Source organism: Galeopterus variegatus, unplaced genomic scaffold, assembly GCF_000696425.1.
Source record: "Galeopterus variegatus unplaced genomic scaffold, G_variegatus-3.0.2 Scaffold15698, whole genome shotgun sequence".
Classification (NCBI taxonomy): domain Eukaryota; kingdom Metazoa; phylum Chordata; class Mammalia; order Dermoptera; family Cynocephalidae; genus Galeopterus; species Galeopterus variegatus.
Genome location: NW_007741809.1, coordinates 5082 through 11884, shown reverse-complemented (window position 1 = coordinate 11884; position 6803 = coordinate 5082). Strand labels below are relative to the sequence as shown.

Sequence of the window (6803 nt, the reverse complement as noted above, 5' to 3'; positions counted from 1 at the left end):
ATGAGAGCTGGTTGTTTAAAAGACCCTGGCACCTCCCCTCTCTCTCTCTGCTTCCACCGTCTTGCAATGTGAGATGCCTAGGTCACTCTTGACAACACCAGATGGACTTTGGATTTCCCAGCCTCAGAAACTGTAAGCAATAAATTTTGTTTTCTTTATAAGTCACCCAGTTCTGTGTATTTTGTTATAAGCAACAAAAAAGGACTAATACAGTGGGCATTAAATTTTTTTTTTATCTTCTTGTATTCTTTACCCTTAATAGTTAGTTATATTACCATTTAATAATTGTTTGTATTAAAATATCCCCTTTCTGGGCATTCCTCCACATAGCTTTTTCTTCCAGATACCTTTTTCTTCCAGATCCTTCTCATTTAGGATGATTTCATCCAGAGCAATGAGATGAAATTGGAGGGAAGAATTAAAAATGCATCTTCAAGAGGAAATTCTTTGTGTTTACATGAACTAGAATGTGCACGCACTGCTGATTAAGGTGTCCTGAAAATAAAACCATTCCCAAGTTACAAAAAAAAAAAAATTCTCTTTTCCAATTGCTGCCTGATTTCTGCCTCTTGACTGGACCCTGACTGATAAGAGGGGTCTTTTCTATCCTGTTCTCTCTCACTGTCAACACTTCCACTATTTTGGTCTGATTAAGGTGCAGAAGCTGTCAGGAAGCATTCATAATAGGGGTGGCATTACATCTTTATTTAAGCTTGAAATAAGTCAATAAAAACACAGTAAAGGGAAAATTCTTAGAAGGCATTCCGTAGATGAAATGGACAGAAATTGCTTAATAATTAGATTTGTAGGTGTTGCTGAAAAATAGATAGAAGGTCAAGATAGCAGCTTATGGGATAGAATTCCATGATCCAATCCCCCCATGCCTCTGTACCCTGCCCCCAAGGACAGTGATCATTGAGGAAATAAGACCCTGGGGGCAGAGAAGGTGACTGGATACAGTTGACAGGAAGTGAGAAAGCCTGGACATGAAAAGTCTTGAAAATAGCAACAAAGTAACCCAGGGAGCCTGAAGAGGGGAGCAGGCCTGATTCTGGGATGGGTTGCTGTGGGTGTCTGCACTACATGACTGTGAGATTGTCTCCCCTCCACTCAAACACATGGGCCACTCTCCATGCCCACATTGGTGTTCATTGATCACCCCTTCATTCCAAACAGCCAGTGCTTACCACAAAAAATGACACAGTTTCAACAATTTCAACCTCTCAAGCACTTATTAGACACCTATTGTGTCCTCTCTACCAGCTTCTGTGCAAACAGAACTGAATAACTCTGTGTTGCTGACCACAGGGGCTCTCACCCTGGTCTCCTGAGAGCAGAGTGAAGAGGGAGCTCAGTACTTATCAGGCAGGCCGGCAAGTCTGAAGTGATTGGGGTCTTTGCCACTCCGGCCCCATTCGTTGGCAACCTAGTCAGCCTACGAATCCTCTGCTACGTGGCCTGTGAGTCTCTGAATGTTCTGTCTGGCATCACTGTAATTGAGGCAGCCGGGAAGGAGATTAATCAGCAGGCAGGTGAGCAACAGTCTGCACCCTCCAGGATCTCCTCTTTCCAGCGTTTGAATCTGAGAGGAGCCCAGGAAGGCCAAGGAAGGAGGGGCTAAAACTGACCCTGCCTGGGCACAGCCCTACTCAGCCCAGGCCGGTCTCCCTTATGCTGGATGAACAGCACCCAGAGAGGAGGGGTGAGAATCACTCACTCCCACCAGCCACTCAGACCTCACACTAAGCAGAGAGGGAGAGTAGGCCAGAGAAGGAGGGGCCACAGCCTTTATGGAAACTGCTCTGCAAGGAAGCTTGTCCCCTCCTGACTGTCCCAGGCAGTCAAGCTCTGCTCACCCATCCCTGATATCCCCAGGAGCTCGAGTTACCTCATCACTTCAGCAGCGCAGGCACCCCCAGGTCCCCTCTGGGAAGCATCATAGTCCCCCCCAGCATGGAAGTATTTGTCTGAATTTATGTAATTGGCTTCCCTCATGTCAGAGTAGGCTCTCCACATGTCCCCAGCTCCTGGTCAGAAAAGGAAAAGGCAAAAATGAAATCAGCTGAACACAGAGACTCTGACAACATCTTAGAGAGGAACCAAAGAATGAAAAATCTTCCACTGACTTTAAGATTTCAGCCTGTGATCACAGCAGCCTTGGGTACCATGGGGTGAGAAGAACACTCTTAATCCTAGTTGGCTTCTGCAGGTTACTGGAATAAGAGTCATTTTAGACGGGGCACACCATTGTTGTACCTGGTTGTCTGCCCACATGATGCTATGCGCTGCATCTTACTTAGGGTTCTATGGGATGCGTTAAGCAGAGAAGGGAGATATCATTACAGAACAAGATTTCTCATTTTCAGCAATATTGAATACTGGGCCAGATAATGCTTTGTTTCTCAGGGCTGTCCTGGGAACTATAGGATGGTTACCAGTGTCCCTGGTCTCCACCCACTGGATGCTGGTGAAATAGAGCTCCCTACACCCTCATAATGTATGCGATCTGTTTCTGTAGAATTACTTGCTTAACCTAAGTAACTCCATTTTGCCCCTGTCTGACCTGCGGACTACCCCCTCTTCTGCATGAGAAACCGTTGACCTTTTCATAGAAACAAAAAACAATTGCACAGAAACAGCCATACACAGTGAATTATTACATGGGAACAGGAACCATACACAATGAAAACTTGTATGCTTGACTGCTCGAACGGCTCATTCTCAGCTTTTGTGACCTAGCTCCCTAGCTTGCTTTGTGCACCTGGACAAACCCGTGTGCCAACAGGATGTAGTTTTTGCCTTTAAAATCCCTACAAGACCAAAGGCTGATGCCGCTCTTCCTTGGTTGTACCTTGGGAGATGGACGCTGGCCAACTGGAGTGAATAAACTGCCCTTTTCAGGGCCGGCCTGGTGGCGCACTGTAGAGTGCACTGCTTGGGAGCGTGGCGGCGCTCCCGCTGAGGGTTCGGATCCCATGTGGAGACCGGTTCCCGCTCACTGGCTGAGCACGGTGCGGGCGCAACACCGAGGGTTGCGATCCCGTTACCGGTCAGTAAAAAAAAAAAAAGACAAAAAAAAAAAGGAAAAATAAATAAATAAATAAACTGCCCTTTTCTGCACGAGTGGTAAGTGCATTTCTTGTGGCAGGGCGCCTCACAACACTGGCAGCAACACTTTCCCCTAGTGCGACAACCAAGAACATCTCCAGATGTTGCCAAAGGTTCCCCTGGGCCACCACATTGACCTGGTCAAAAACCACTGCTATAGAATGAAGCTACATACGACAAGATCCAGAAAATCATGTGAGTGATGTGGTGACATGGAAGACAGATTCTGAGAAAGGCTGCAGAGATAGAGCACTCTGCCCCGACACCCTATAAACTATACTCTCGCAAACTGATGCTCCTTAATGTAACCTGAGTCCCTCTGACTGTTAGGGTCATAAATGTCCCTAATAACTTCTAACTAGGCTGTACTGATGCTGTGGGTTACTTGAGGAATTGTTAGGGCCAGGGTTCTCACCCTTGGCTGCACTTTCTAATACCTAGAACTTACTGAAAGTCTAGTGCCTTGGCCACACCCCAGGCTGATTTCCTCAGACTGTCTGATTAAGGGGGATCGGTGGTTCCAGGCATAAGTGGTGTTTCATGCTCTGCAGGTGACTCTGAAGTGTGGCTGACACTGATAACCACAGAGCTTGAGGAAGCTGTAAGCAGACACATCGACCTGGAAGAGCTGTGGCCTCATGCACAGCTGGGCTCACCCTCTGCTCTGCCTCCTGCTGACAGGCAGTCCGTCCCCGGGCAATGGACTCAGGTGCTCTAAGCCTCAGTTTTTCACCTCAAACTCAAAAGGGGAGGACGCCTGCCTCACGGAGTTATTCTGAAAGTAAACGGGAAAAGACTCAGTTCCTTGCAGGGACTGGATGTATGTTAGTTTCCATTTCCTGTCAAGAAGGCTGGAGAAGGGTGGGAAACAGACTAAACCAGGAAATGGGGTCAACTCTTCAAATCCTCTAAGTTTCTGTAGGTTTTAAGTTTTCTGTGAAGAATGAACAATGACAACTAAATTTACTTGTTTCTTTTCTTTGGGATTTCAGAGTCTTGACACAAATCAAGGCCTAAAGGCCTCTTTATATTATCCCAACAGGAAACAGAAGGAAGAGATAAGTGTGAACGGAGAGCTTTAATCGTGCTTTTGTGTGATTTGTTCTGAAGGTCATTTCACACCAATTTCAGGCCTTACTGCTTGTCTTGCTCAAAGCAAATAGTTTAGCTTCACCTGGGAATGACGATTGTTCTTTCTCTGAGTAACTGATGAACATAAAATCTTAAATTTATAATCTGTCTAGGAGCTCCCCAAACACCTGACCTTCTGCTACATTGGGAAGCACAACTTAAGACGAAGGCTCAGGACTTAAAGAATGCAGAAAACTACTCTGCTGTGTGTCGTTACTGGATTCCCCCAACCTGCCCTTTTTATTGAGCAGGGGTCTGCATTTTTTGATTTACATGGGAGCAGTTTCTGGAACATTTGGTAAGTCCACTGAACACACCTTGAGAAACTTCTGTCTGAGGGGAAAGGAGATATTCCCAGCAACTCTAAAGGACCACCTCAGTGGGCAATCCAGCACACCCTCAGTTCAATTAGTCCTGTAGCAACACAGACACTAACATCTCTCTACGTCTGAAAATGGCTTTCTGAAGACATAAGTTTTCCAATTTTTCAGGTACAGGCTGGTGTTACTCCTCAAAAATCCTGTATCCCTTCTCCATCCAGACATACCCTTGAGCCTCCCTGTGACCTTGCCTCCCATTATCCAGGGCAGAGATGTGACCACCAGGGAGGCAGCACAACACCACAGACTGACCCAGAACTCCTAGCCAGACTTGAGAAGAGTAACCCCTACTCACCTAGGGTCTGGGGACACCAGCAGGTGTCAGGGCCTTCCTGGCCAGCCTGAGTCATACTGATGGGAAAGCCACGCTCCTGCTCTGCCTCACTGTGGCTTCCCCGGTGATCACCCACATCCATTATGTACATGGGATCTACTCACTTTGAGTCCTGATGGCCCATGGGTATTGTCCTCTCTCCATCAGTCTTACCTTGAGTACCAAGGAATGAAAACCAGCTTCAGCTGCTGACTCCAAAGACCAAGGAGCAGAAAATCAGGCTTGTGAGAAGCTTCATTCTGCTGAAATGAGAGTGGAGGGTCAGGGAGACACGGACAAGACTGGCGCATCCCCTTGGGATTCAGACATAAAGAGAGCCTGGTTGTTATTTCCATTGGTTCTTATCGGAATCTCAGTGGTTCATCCAGGAAACCTTGTAGTCTGACTTCACTCAGAGCCACACGCCCTCAACTGAAAACTGAAAAGGGTTTTGGCGATGGATGTTGGTGATGGTTTCACAACAGTGTGAATGCACTTAACTGTACGCTTCAAATGATTAAAATTTTTATGCTATGTATATTTTACTACAATTTTAAAAAATCCTATTTTCTCTAAGGAAAATGGACACGGTCTTAGGCACAAACAGGTCTCTGAATGTGTTACTTTTTTTTTTTTTTAACATAAATGGCAGCACATGCTACATATACAAGAGAATTCTTCCAGAGACTTACTTCCCAAATATTTTCTGAGCCAGCCTACCTTTTCTCCACTCCTATTGTTATTATTCAATCCACTGCTGAAGAGTGCAGGGATGTTACCTTGTAGACGGTCACTCACTTGGGGTTTGCTTCCTGCTTCTGCATAAGTTTCAGGTTACTTACTTTTTGTCAGTAATACTACAGAGAGATATTATGTCCTTCTTAGTGTATCATATCAGGGGCATCTCACATTGGTTTGGGCCATAACTGATGAAGTGAATTTCAGCCACTCGGTTAAGGTAGAGTCGAGGTTTCCCAACTGCAAAATTACCAATTTTCCTTTTGTAATTAATAAGTATGTGTCAGGAGGTTCTTTGACTTGATATATATATTTCTTCTTCGTCACCAGACTTTTACTGTAAGGTTTTAACATCAATTGATGATTNTCTCCATCAGTCTTACCTTGAGTACCAAGGAATGAAAACCAGCTTCAGCTGCTGACTCCAAAGACCAAGGAGCAGAAAATCAGGCTTGTGAGAAGCTTCATTCTGCTGAAATGAGAGTGGAGGGTCAGGGAGACACGGACAAGACTGGCGCATCCCCTTGGGATTCAGACATAAAGAGAGCCTGGTTGTTATTTCCATTGGTTCTTATCGGAATCTCAGTGGTTCATCCAGGAAACCTTGTAGTCTGACTTCACTCAGAGCCACACGCCCTCAACTGAAAACTGAAAAGGGTTTTGGCGATGGATGTTGGTGATGGTTTCACAACAGTGTGAATGCACCTAACTGTACGCTTCAAATGATTAAAATTTTTATGCTATGTATATTTTACTACAATTTTAAAAAATCCTATTTTCTCTAAGGAAAATGGACACGGTCTTAGGCACAAACAGGTCTCTGAATGTGTTACTTTTTTTTTTTTTTAACATAAATGGCAGCACATGCTACATATACAAGAGAATTCTTCCAGAGACTTACTTCCCAAATATTTTCTGAGCCAGCCTACCTTTTCTCCACTCCTATTGTTATTATTCAATCCACTGCTGAAGAGTGCAGGGATGTTACCTTGTAGACGGTCACTCACTTGGGGTTTGCTTCCTGCTTCTGCATAAGTTTCAGGTTACTTACTTTTTGTCAGTAATACTACAGAGAGATATTATGTCCTTCTTAGTGTATCATATCAGGGGCATCTCACATTGGTTTGGGCCAT

The 6803-nt window shown here is 45.1% G+C and overlaps 1 pseudogene; it reads right to left on the bottom strand.

The window, feature by feature from the left end:
- Positions 1-1351: 1351 nt before the first annotated feature.
- LOC103582318 lies at positions 1352-5191 on the bottom strand (annotated as a pseudogene).
- Between the last annotated feature and the right edge of the window lie 1612 nt (positions 5192-6803).